The following is a 14,120-nucleotide window of genomic DNA, read 5'->3' on the forward strand; positions in this document are numbered from 1 at the left end:
TAACTACAAGGCAATGCTATGTCCACATTGGCATCGATAAAGTAGATGTGGAAACGTGTACTGTTCATGATACACAGAATAAAGTTAAAAATGAAAGGATTTTCTGTAGATTGTGGTATTAAGCATAGATAACTAGTTTATTTAAAACCATTTGTCTGCACGTATTAGTTTTTATCCTCATAAATCAAAAAACATTCTTCTCGTTATGATAAGATTAGTGAAACCTCAAATTTACTATTACACTTAATCGTCGAAAATGTCATATAAAATAACTATTGAATACTGTAATTTTCACTATAGTTAACAGCAATACAGTGAAATTAAAAATTTTAATATGTCACATAGTATATTCTACCTTAGAATGTGGGACATAAGAAAGTGATTATAATAAAATTTATTATGTTGTATAGTAAAAATTATACTGCCACAATTTTTACTATTTTTGACATAGTAATTTTTAAAATGCTGTGTAATAATTTTTGTAGTTCTACATAATAATAATAATAATAATAATAATTATAATAAAAATAATAATAATAATGATAAAAATAATTTAAAATGTAGGAAAAATTACTGTATCATAATGATTTGTGTCATCAGGGGAGTATGTCTCAGCTTTCCTAAGAAATATAGAATTTTTATTATAGTTGTAATACTTTTTTAACACCAGTTTTTTATTGTACCAATGTATTCTCCCACATTAACTGCGTACTCGTCACCAAATAAGAAAGTTACTTCTTGTATGGAAACAAAGCTATTAGTGTAATAGTTGAGTTAAATTTTAAGTTTTTTAAATGATAAAAATATGATAATTTTTGAAGCAACTTAATATAGTTGAAATACTTTTTTAACGCCATTCTTTTAGTGTACCAATGTATTCTCCCACATAAACCATGTACTCGTCACAAAATTACAAAGTTACTTCTTGTATGGAAACAAAGCTATTAGTGTAATAGTTAAGTTAAATTTTAAGTTTTTTAAATGATAAAAATATGATAATTTTTGGAGCAACTTATTGATTGTAAGAACTGCTTAACACTGTGTTGTGTAGGCAACAGTAACTTAACGAGTGTTGCAATGTTTTAACCTTTAATTACTAGATTTGCTCCAATAGATTTACTTTTTTAAAGAGGACATTTAAAATGATTTTGTTTTGAAAAAGAATTCATAAAAATAAGTTTTTTGGTGAATACATGTTAAAGAAATTGTTATGAGTTTTTTTCAGTTCTAATAGTATTTTTAATGAATTATTGTAGAAGTCCAAAAAGAATTCATTAAGAATTTATTATGTATTTATAAACTTATCAGGTTATGTTCACTAAAAAAACTTTTCAACTTTTGCAGCATTGCCAATTTCCAACAAGCAAATCATTTCTACTTCGAGACCAAGTATTTGACATAAAAACGTTTAATGAACAATTAATAGACAGAAATAAAGTGAGTATAGGCCAAAATATGTATTTTTCTACTAGAAAAGTATAATATTTAGTTAAATATTACATATTATTTCATCAGTGTTTTCTTAACTATTAACGTAAAGTATTAAATTAGTTGAGTACAATCATTTAAGTACTCGCGTTTGGAGTTGGCGCAGTTGAAGCTTCAGTCACAAAAACCATTTTTTTAGTTCCGATAAACATTCAAATTAAAATTATTAAAATCATTTTCGTTGGATTTTCGTAGCAACTCATAATTTTTTAATTTATGATAATCTTTTAGGATTTGTTTCTTTTACATATAGTAACTTGTTAGAAAAGAAGTTTCTGAATAGAATTATATTATTTATGACTGAGTTTTTACAGGGCGCATATGTTGATGCCTAATAGTAGGTAAGTTATTAAAAATTCGATTGAATAAAAATATAATCACGATACGTATATAAGTATGGATATAAAAATTCTGATAAATTTTTTTCAAAAATTAAAATAACTGTCAAAAAATTTTAATAATTGCTTACTCTAATCAAAGTAGACAAAATGATCAAAATTAGAAGATGGGCAAGCCAATAAACATACGTAGTCTCATGTTTGGATTGTTTTAGACTTTTTACAGCTTACCAGTAAGGCATCTATCTCTTTTTGGTCACATGGATTGTGGGGTCAATTCTTTGAGAATTTATTTTTTTTACCATGGTGAAAATCATTAACTTTTGGGCATAAAGATCCTAGGGTGGATTTCATAATAATAATAAATGATTTTTAAAATAACTAATTGCTGCGATACATTCGATGTAAGCTACATGCACTTCTAAATTGTAATAAGAAACGTAAATGTATTTTTTTTTTGCAAACGTAGAACATATCTTTATTTATTTATACGTGTAAATGTCACATGAAACGCGAACCAATTTGGCCTCAATCAAATGTTTATTCTGAAATTGAAAACGTGTTTTACAATGACACTACCTTTTTGCACACAACATTCTGCAATGTAAAATAGCTGAAACTATAAAATTGTTAAAAACGTTCGTTTTTCAGGAAATGATTTTTAATTAATGACAATAAAAACTTATTTTAGTGGCTTAACTATCGAGTTTTCAGTTGTACACAGATAAAATGCATTTGATTAACGTTTAAATTGATGACTTAAAAACAAAGGGATAGCGAATTTCAGAAATATTTGCCATAAAAAGTTGCTCTATCGGAAATAACGTAAAAAAATATTTTGTTTGAAGGAACGAAAGCTAAAGTATAACCACTGCGTTACAAAGACTCCGATGAATTTAAATTACAATACTTATCACGACTAAATATGACTATCAGCCTACCCTAGTGCTTATGTCAATGTTTTTTTCTTAAATTATTAATATAGTAATTTTTTTAAACTTTTGATTAGAGAGGTTACAAGGTTATGTTTTTTTAATAATCATAGAAAACAATGCATACACTTGTACAATGATACATTTTTTATAACTCGGCACCTATTAATTTTGACCACTTATTATGTTGAGAACACATTATGCACACGTAGCAGTCCAGTATGCAGTTCGTAACCGTTAGAGAATATTTAAATTTCGTTTTCATAACTACCGTAACCACAAAACTTATAAATCATAAAATATAATGCTTGAACTTCGTAACTTTGGTGTCTATTTCTTGATGATAATCTATTAAAATAAAACGTAGATGAAGAATTTAATACTTACTAAGTTTTGTTTTACATCGTAATACAAAATCCATTAAGATTTTTTCCGACATTCTCACTAAGTACGTTCGTTAAATTTATACTTGTCCATTATAAATAGAGCTAAAGAAAGAGGACGAATTATAGAAAGAAAGGACTAAAAAATGAGCTCATTTCGTTCTTGACCATAAGCTGGACTCCTCAGTACGGCCTGCTAGTAACCTTAGCCGTAGACAAACTCGACTGATACTTGCACTTATACGCATATATATATATAATGGGATGGTGAGATTGACACAGTGTGTCGAAATATATGAGAGCTGGAGGATAGGATGACACCGAAAAAGCAAGCATAAATTTAACGCTTGTAGCAAAATTACATTTGTGCCATAGTATGCACAGTGTGCGTATTTAGTGATAATCTCCTAAAAAATCTTAGTGGATTTTGTATTACCATGTAAAAAAAAACTTTAGAAGTATTTGTACTGTAATAAGACGTTTCCTCACTTAACTGATAAATTATTACTAATATTAGTAAAAAAGTTGTACAAAAATTAAATGATGATGTTTGAGCATTATGAAACGTAGATGAAAAACTTATTTTAAAAAAAATTGGAAAACGTCCAATCTTAAATATAAAATTTAATAATATTTCGTCTCTAAATAATATTAAACAACGCCTTATCGCATACTAATTAAAAAAAAAAAAAACTTGTCTCGAATAATGCTAAAGAATTAATCATATTAAAATAATACTAAATTATGTCTCGAAATAGAATAATTGAAAACAAAAAACCTTACAGCGTAAATAAATTGAACAAGGTTTTTAAAAAATTATTATTAGTACTTAAATTTCATTTCTTATTTCAGAACTTCATAATAATTTACAATTTTTAACCCTTATTCTACATAAATATTTAAGTAATATGTCTCAAATAATTTCTATAATAAAAAATAAGTTGTTTTTCGTAAATAGAAAATTAGATCTATTCTTGCACTAAGCTGCTTTTCTTGCTAAAATTTTAAACGTCTGTAATTCAAATATCAAAAAATTAAAAAAATTAAAATAATCACTTTTAATGTTGAAAATACAAAGCCAAATGCAATAATATAAAATAATCAGCAAACAAAAAAAACAGCAAGAGTAAACTATTGATAACCATAAAAATTTATTTAAAAAAAATTATTTTCACTCCCTGTAGTTAATTGAATTGAATATTATAATTAGGTACTTAAAAAATTGTAGACAAAATATCATATTTCCTCATACAGTTAACTATTATCTTAGATCTGAAACAGTCTTTCATAAAAATATTTGTCAGTGCATGGTATCGGAGGTATGGGATAAGCAACCAGGGTACAAGGTAAAATAAATACTTACAGAAGAGAGTATGAACTCTTGAACTCTATTTATTAATACAAGATAGCACGGCCTTTCTACAGTGCCATTCTGTAACCTTAGTATGCAGATATTTGTAACGACGTAATGATGTTAGCCATAGCATGGCTGCTATAGAACTGGCTCAGCTGAACTGTACGTCTCGCTACGAGCCTGTACGACCGCCGTGCGCAACAGCTGAGAGAAAGGGGGAGAGAGGAACCATCTGAGGAGTACTGGCAGCGTTGATGGAAAAGCTATTGAGCTTGACACTTCCTCCCTTTGTTACTCTATCAGCTCTTGTGGTCTAGTTTCCTTTACCTGTAAGCACAATGGAATTTAATGTTAGTTCTATCCTTTCAGATGCATACCTTGAAATTAACTATCCAACTTAATCGATTTAATCTCAATTTATAATTTTATCTCCAAGTGCTCTTTGTGCCTCTAACAGTAATGGTTTACTCATAATTTTAGCAACATTCTCTTTAGTGTGTATCCAAAGGACTTTCACCTTTCCTTGAGATACACACTGCTTTATATAGTATCTATGCGTTACTGACACATGAACTCTAACTCCGAATTTTTCTCTTTTCAGTAGGTTGTTCGTTATTTCTTCCAAGTCCTCGTCAAAAGTCTTAAGTTCATGACAACTGTCCATGATAGTACACTTGATAGCCGGTATGTTATCACAACAAATTGTAACAGGCATCAGAGTTCTCCCTAATATGTATCTTATTGACTTGTCTAGTGATGTTACTGCTAAAGCTATGTCTAATCGTATAGCATTAGCTAAACACATTAGACTCCCTATAGCTTATCTATATAGTGCTCTTTCGATTTCATCTTTAACTGTAGTACTGTCAAGTTCTTTTTTTTCCAGTTTATATCTCTTGGATCTGTTACTCACTTATCTAGTCACCACGGGTGTATTCTGTGGCTTACACTCTTTCATATTAAATAACTCTTAGATATTCTCTATTTTGGCACTCTGATGCAATATTAGTGATTTATCAGTTCTATTTCTCTCTATACTCGTACCAAGAAAAAAACTTTGAGTTCACCCAAGTTTTTCGTGTTAAACGCTTTACTCAAACTCTTTGTAATTTCATCTATTTTGTCTTAAGCATTCCTTGCTATCAGAAAATCATCTACGTAAAGTACTACAAAAGTTAATTTTCCTTCTTTCCCCCAAAAGAACAAACATGGTTTATGAAGATCATTCTTTAGGCCTAACTTTAGCATCTCTGCACTAAATGTTATGATAAATCTCTTTGGACTTATTTTTAATCAATAAAGAGCTTTCTTTAATTTGCAAACTTCGCTCAATTTAGTGTTTTTGACTACCTCTAAACCATCTGGGATCTTTATATATATTTCTTCTTCAATTTCTCCGTCTAAGAAAGCAGTTTTTACGCCTATTTGAATAACATCAAAGTCATATTTGTTGACAATTACTAGAAGTGCTCGAACTACGGTCAGTCTAGGGGCTAGGGAGTAAGTTTCTTTTAGATCGTGTATATTCTTGTCTTTAAATTCTCTTATGATAAGCCTTGCCCTTAATCTCGTTGATCCATCTTTTTTTATTTTTTTCTTAAGTACCTACTTAGAGTCTATTATATTGATTTTTCTCTTGTCGATTCCAGTCTTCCGTATTTCTACCAAATCCTACACTTAATTTACCTTAATTGATTCTATTTCTTCTTCAATTGCTCTAATCCAGTGTTTCCTCTCACTAGTTTTAAGAGCCTTTTTATATGATATGGGATCTCTGTTAAGGGATGCAAAGAAAACATATCCAAAGTCTTCTGTCTGTAGGTCTTCTTTATAATTTGTATTAACAAATCTCACAAAACTTATGTCCTCCGCATGCTTTACAGAATTTGCTCTTATTGTCTGCTTTTCAGTTTCATGCTTTTTTTTGGATTCACTTCGAGTTACTATACTTATATTTTGTTTTAGATGCCATACGTTCGTCTCCATGCTCTTTGTTTTTTCTAGTTTCTGCTTTGTTGGTCTTCCTCTTTTTTTTATTTCTTCACACGGTTCTTTCTAAAGTTTTTCCTCTTCCTCCTCTTCCAAATTGTTCAACCAGTTCTAGTCGATTTTCTCGACTTGACTTTGTTTTTTTTTTGTACACATCTTTTTAGACTATTTTCTCATTGAATTTTACATGTCTAGACTATAGAAGTTTTCTAGAATTTGGATGCCAGAGAACGTAAGACGCTGATTTACTTCCAATTAAAACAGCTTTAATTGCTTTTGCTTCAAATTTTGTAGTTATTTTTGGTAGTTTTACATACGCTATGTATTCCAACCTTTTTATTTGATTGATATAAACTCTTGCTTCTGCGGCCAATTTTCTCAATGGCGTTTCAAGCTCTATTCCTCTGTGTGGTGATCTGTCATAGTAGCTTCTACGGCTAACTCCCGCATCCTTTTGAGTAGGCCTGAATCGAACATTAATGTTTTAATTTTTTTTTGTACTATATCATTTAATCTCTCTGCTAAACCGTTAAGCTGGGGTGTGTAAAGTGGTAAAAACTCTGACTCTATGCTCTTCTATTTAAGAATCTCAAGAAATTTACCTCCGGTGTACTCTGTACCTTGATCTGATTTAATAAAGCATACTTTTTATTTTTACGTAGTAGATTTCTCCGTAATATAAGATAGTTCTCAAGTGCACTTCCTGATTTCTCTTTAGTTTTAATAGAATAAGCTTTAGTTAGTCTCGAATATTCGTCTACAAATACGACTATAAATTTCTTTTTACCGGGGTATGATATTAACTAAATGGGTCTCACGATATCTGTGTGTTTAATTTGAAAAGGCTTTTGTGCCCTTGCTGCTAGTTCATTAAACGGAAGTTCATTCATTTCTGCTATTATGTAAACCTCACAATCTAGTATAGATTCATCAAACTTCATATTTTCCAACTCCCTCTCGTATTTTTGAGGTTTTCTTAAACAACTTAGAGATTCGTGATTTAATCCAAAGTGCTACAGCACACCCTATGTATATTTGCCCTTCTCTAAACCACAACTCCCCAACTTATCCCGACCAATTATGCTCCCTATGATCTCCATCGATTCTAATTCATCTATGTTCGTAGTATGCCCGGTCATTAGATTCGCGTCCTATTCGATTGGAGTCTCTTTTGATTTCTCTACAATTTCAGTTGACTTCGACTCGATGAGTTTTTCTCTCTCCTTCCCAATTGCAGATGGATTTTCTCCTAAAGTAGGTGTCTCTCCCTCTAGATTTGACAATCCTATATTTGTCTTATCCAGCTGCGATTGTAGAAGGGACTCATTTTTTGAACATATTTGAGCTCTACAACATGAATTTATATTTTCTCAGCTCTTTCGATTTTGATTGTTTTTATTATTAATTTTAAATCTTACAGTGCCACTGGATATTTCATAATCGCCTTCTAAGGTTGATTTATTTAAGTTTTTATCATATACTCTAAATACCTTGTCATCCAAGTAGATTCCGAACCCGGCGTCTGCTAGCCTTCTAAGTTACAGCAGATTCTCTTCCTGCGGCTTAGCCGCAAAAACTTCTATTAATTTAATGGCGATATTCTCTGAATTTTCTGTTTCTAGAATTAGATTACCTCTACCATATATACTTATGGCAGCAAACTGGTTTTTATTTGCTCTCTTAATTATATCGTCTTCGTACTTCTTAAAATTTGATAGAATCATTGTTTTATTAACCATGTAATCACTTGCGCCTAAATCAGCAATAAAACCTGTGTATTAAATATTTTTACCTTGGTTGGTTTCTCCAGTTTTCTCTTTATCCTCAGAGGACTGAGTGTCTGCTCTTCTAAGTTTTCTCTGATTTCTTTTATTGTTATTGTTTTTGCTCACTCTACCTCTATTAACGTTATTATTTTCCGAATTTTGAGCATTTTCTTTTTTATCAATCGCATTTTTATTAGAATTATAACTATTAAAATTGTTATTACTCTTACCTCTAGGTCGAGTACGAGATAGGTCGATCATGTACTTGTACAGGGCTCGAGAGGGCTTACACAGTTTTCCTAGTCGTCACCAGATTCCAGCGGCACAGCACGCTTTCCACTGATCATGACCCCCAGACGTATCGCTGAGTCTATAATATGGATTTTAGATGTGTGCATGCAACAAAAGTTTTTCTCAGCGTTTTCAGAAGAATGGAGACAAACTGGCAGCAAAGTAGCAGGCCGTCGCATACATGCGTGTACGTCTGTAATTACACGGAAGTACCGAAAGGAGAATGTATATGGTTATGCTTTACGTTTTTTGTTACTTTATCTCTATACGAAGAAAAATGCACAACATACAACCGTCTAATGTAAAAGGGCTCCAGAATAATAATGAACAACACACCCGCCCACACTGCAGTCTCTCATACACCACAACGCATAAAATTACATTAAAAAATTTTACTCTCAGACTACGTGCATGTTAGTGTGAGCGCGTAATCATCTCTGCTCTCCCTAACGGACAATAATTTATTCAAAGTTAGTTATCTTTATTATCTATCTCTCTCACTCTATCAACTTAAGACAAAAGACAAAAATATACCCACCACCACCGATGAACACGGCCGTTGCAGACCACGCGTCAATAGAGGACAAGGCGAGGACGGGGAAGCATTCGCGTGAGAACAAAAACTCTTTCTCGGAAAAATAAAAATCTGCACAGGACGCTCTCGCTCATCTCAACACTTCCGTAAATAGCACCAGTCTCTCTTACCTCTCTCCTTCAGTGAGTACAGTTACAGTCTGTTTTGATAGTGCCTCTTTGCTGTAGATCTGTCTCCTGCTGTCTGTTGCCTATGGGCACTTTGATTTCAGGCGAACTGCACGCTATATTATGCAGGTTTGTTGTGTGGCTGTTATCTTAGCAGTTTGTGCACAGCCTGCAAGGTGTCATCGACTTTGCTCCGTGTTGGTTTCTTGAGAGGCTACGAGGACAGGGCTGACATTTTACTTCTGTCTCTGTTGGATTACTCATTTCCACAAGCGTGGAATTCCTGGATAGGCTACTGCGTCGTAGTTTCAGCTCGTCGATTTTTACAGCTGTTAACAAGAGTAAGGATGAAGGAAATGGAAGAGAGAAGGAGAAGGACATTAATGCTTCGAGTGCAGACAATACGGACGATAATCATGACGACACGCTGTCTGCTGCTCAAACGTACCAAACATAGTGTTGATATTTTGTTACAGTGATTGGATAATGGAAGAGAAAAATCAGTCAAGTCAGCACTGCAAGCTGCTATAAACTCTCTTAATACTGCGTTGATTAGTAAACCTTCTGCATATTTAGCTAAACTTGCGGTTGAAGATAAACGACACAGTAGCAAAGTTAAATTGCAACAGATAATTGACAGATTACCATTGACTCTTACAGAAAATTGTACATGGCCAGTTACAGGAAAAGCCTAAACATTTGCTGATGTTGTGGGAAGAGGCGCACATAGTGATGTAGTACTTGGCAATGATAAATTAATCCTAATGAGAAATAAGACTTAAGTAAGGATAGGTCCTCTTAATCAACATGCTAAAGAATATAAAGCAGCTTTAACCACTAAAAATGCATTGAAATCTATCTCTGCAACTGATCTGCGTCTAAAAGTTGGATGAGTTACATTGCCATTGATACAAAATTTGATAAAATGCCCTAATTTAGTACAATTAGGACTTGAAGTTAATCCCATGCATCATCATACATAGTATACCTGTGGAGTACACTAAAGATAAAATTCACAGTAGCTTTATAGCACAAAATCTTCATAAATGTAAACAAGAGAAAACAAAAATAATATATCTATACCCAGCACGAAACAAAAAACACAGATCGTTTGTAATCGAATTACCGCCTGAACATCGTAAAAAATTATTCGTTCAAGATAGAGTAAGCCTTGGTTGGGTCCAAAGTAGATTTGATGATTATGTATCTTTAGTGCAGTGCTACAAATGTAAAAAACTGGATCATATTGCTACAAATTGCAATGATGGGGTGATTTGTGATTGTTGTGCTGGTTCACATAGTACTAAGAATTGCAAATCAAAATTATCTAAATGTTTTATTAACTGCAAGAATAACAAGCTCCACAGCACAAAGCATTATGCATTTGGCAAGATTAAGTTTCCTACACTTCGTGCTGGTATAGAACGTAAATTCCACACTATAAGCTATGGCGAATAACACCACAAATGTAAACACTAGTAGATTTGTTATAGGACACGTAAATGCACAATATATACCAGCTCCCTTACATGACATTGGAGGACTTGTGAAAGACTACAACATGGCCGTGTTTGGTATTAGTGAAACATTTCTACAGCCTAGTACACTAAGCAATTTGTTTTCTATCCTAAAATATCGTTTAATTAGGCATGATTAGATTACCAAAAGTACTGGAGGTGTGGCTATTTATGTTCACAATTCACTTAAATGCAGAGTTATTAAAGTATCTGACACCCTACCTGTATATGTTAAACGTCCGGAATTCTTAATTGCAGAAATCAAAACAAGCATTTCACTATACTTTGTGTCGTAGTTTGTAGCCTGCCTAAATCTATGTTCTAGGCTGATATAGAGACTGCAGTAATAGATAGTGCTTGCGTCTATAATTAGCTAGTTATAATGGGTGATTTTAATATTGAGTGAAGTGCTAATTCCACTAATAAAAATTTTCTCAAGTGTTCTCTGAGTTCCATGAGCCTGAAGAGGTTACTTTTTAATCAAACTCATTACAATTTAGAATTACACTCTACAATTAGTTACATCTGCTTGAATAAAATTCACTATGTAAGAACTTGTAATCAACTGAGACAGCCATGAATCTCTGCAAATGATGTCATCATGGTTGAGTTAGATATTCCTACATTCAGAGTACCTCTAAAGTCTTATTAAATACAATCAAGTCAAACTAAATGTAAGGAATGCCATGCAGGCATATTATCGACGTATTTTTTCTGAATGTAAAACAACTGCACAAACTTGGAATACCATTAGGTCATTGGGTTCAATTAGACACAATGAGCCCATTACAGATTTTCCTACACCTCTTACAGAACTTAAAAAGTACTTTATTGAACCGCAGGAGTCTCGATCACTACCACTGCCCCAAGAACTGAGAATCTCACCAGATCATCGCTTTTACTTTGATCATGATAAATTACCGGATACATTGAAGGCCTTCAGCTCTGCACATTCTAATGCAACCAGAACGAATGGACTAAACCTAAGATTTTTCAAAATATGCCTGCTAATTATTTTTCCATTTTTAATTGATATATTTAACTCATCACTCCAGTCTGGCATTTTTCCAAACGCATGGAAGCGAACACTAGTCTTGCCAATGCCCAAAACGATTAATCCAAGTGTGGCAGGTGACTCCAGACCAATCAGCATATTGTGTACTTTGAGTAAGATATTGGAGGCAATCGCATTGAAACAAATAATGAATTATCTTGGTGAGAACGATATACTCGACTGTTTTCAATCTGGTTTCCGAAGGCAGCACAGCTGCCACGTTGCACTAATCCAAATAGCCAACGACATTAGGAAAGCTACGGATAGAAACTGTATAACACTGATGATAAGTCTTGATCAGTCAAGAGCCGTTGATGTGGTCAACATTGACTTACTTGTTGCCAAACTTTTAACCATTGGCTTTTCTGATGTTGCGGCATCGTAGATCGGGAAGACCCTGAAGTAAGAACTTGACTGAAAGATCGTAAACTGTTTGTGCACCTACTGGTAAACTTTCTCAGACATTCTTTCGTAGCTCAGGTGTGCCTCAAGGAAGTTTACTTGGGTCATTGCATTTTCGATTTTTTTCCAAGATATTTCAGTTATTTGTAGAGATTCTAAATATCATATTTATGCTAACGGCTTTTATTTTTATATACAGGGTAAGGCCCAAGAGGCCAGAAATACTATACAGAAAGTGAATAAGATTCTAGCAGATATCTCAATGTGGTTGAATATAACTGGCCTTATTGCTAATGATAAAAAAACAAAAAAAAATTAGTTTGGCACCAGAGGTACAAGTAGTTGTCTATATGCAAATCAATTATTACTTGATATATTATTTAACTGTGTAATTATTGAATCCACTGAAAAAGTTAAACTGCTGGGAGTCACGCTCGATAGTATATTGACATGGAGACCACAGTGTACGATAGTTGCAAACAAATGTTACTGTGTATTAGCACAGATAAGGCGCTTTAAGGACAGTCTCTTGAGTAGCACTAGACTTCTCTTGGTACGTAAACTTATATTTCCACACCTGGATTACTGCACGTCTCTTTTTTATCGCCCACATGCCCTGGATCCAGAAACTATCGGAGGTATGGAATGAGTAACCAGGGCACAAGGTTAAGTAAATACTTACAGAAGAGAGTGTTAATTCTTGAACTCATTTTATTAATACCAAATAGCATGGTCTTTCTATAGTGCCACTCTGTAACCTTAGTATGCAGATATTTGTAACTACATAATGATGTTAGCCATAACATAGGTGTTGTAGAACTGGCTCAGCTGAACTGCGCGCTTCGACCCGAGCCCGCACGACCGCCGCGCGCAACAGCTGAGAGAGAGGGGAAGGGGGAACCATCTGAGGAGTACTGGCAGCGTTAATGGCAAAGCGATTCAGCTTGACACATCACAAAAAAATTAACAAAATATTTTTCATTATAACTGTAGATAAACAAGCACCAGCGATATGTAGTATAACCCTTTTTCTCTCTCGTATAACACTTGAATTGATTTTTTAGGAAGCAAGAGCTAGTAATGACTAATCAAACTTTTTTTTTTGGTTTTTGTAACATTTTTTAAGCAAACAAGTAAAATAATCATCTCAACTATTTTTTAGTTCTGGATAATTGAATCAATTTTTCGGTGAGTGAGCACCAGTGATAAGTACCCCACAGTTTTTGTATCATAATTTAATCAATTTTTGGGTGGTTAAAGAAAAAATAATAGCCCAACTGTTTTGAACCTCAGTATGATAATTAAATCAATTCTAAGGCAAATAAGTGCCAAGTAGTCCAACGGTTTTTTACTTTTGTACAAGAGAATCATCTCTTAGGGGAAGAGGCATCGGCAAAAAGAATCCAGAATATTTAATTTATTTTGTACGATTATTTTATTAATTCTTGTGATCTGTAACAAAACTGCTTGACTAATTTTGAAATTTATAGAGGGATTGCTAACTGCATGCTTCGAAGTTAGCCCACTTTTTTCCACTAGTTCGAGGGCCCCATCGTGGCCACGCGGCAAAACTAGGCACACTTTTTTTTTAATTTTAAAAGCGTGGTAGACGTTTGCGCCTAAGACGAGAGGGGTTAACTTGCGTATAGGCTCACATTTTGGAGAAGCGTGGAAGGCGTATACGAAATATGTGCCTTTAGAAGAAAAAAGTAGAAGTATTGACTGCTGCTATACAGCAGAGCGTATAGTGAAATAGTAGCAAGGGACGACGACTATCTTTCTTGCTCATTTTACTATACCTTACCTATACAAGTGTATTATGCTGTTAAACTAATTTGTTTTGATCTTATGATTTGAAATTCCAGATGTTAAAAAAGACTTAATAACACAAAAAATATTTTTAA

At 33.1% G+C, this 14,120-nt stretch overlaps 1 protein-coding gene across 1 annotated transcript in view; it reads right to left on the bottom strand.

Annotated features, from left to right (window-relative positions):
• LOC149375790 (protein unc-80 homolog) overlaps positions 1–14,120 on the bottom strand; it is a 350,738-nt gene that overhangs the window by 118,389 nt on the left and 218,229 nt on the right. The window lies entirely within an intron of this gene.

Source organism: Copidosoma floridanum, unplaced genomic scaffold (assembly GCF_036245765.1).
Source record: "Copidosoma floridanum isolate Cflo_tuat_1 unplaced genomic scaffold, Cflo_Japanese_pri ptg000004l, whole genome shotgun sequence".
Taxonomy (NCBI): Eukaryota; Metazoa; Arthropoda; class Insecta; order Hymenoptera; family Encyrtidae; genus Copidosoma; species Copidosoma floridanum.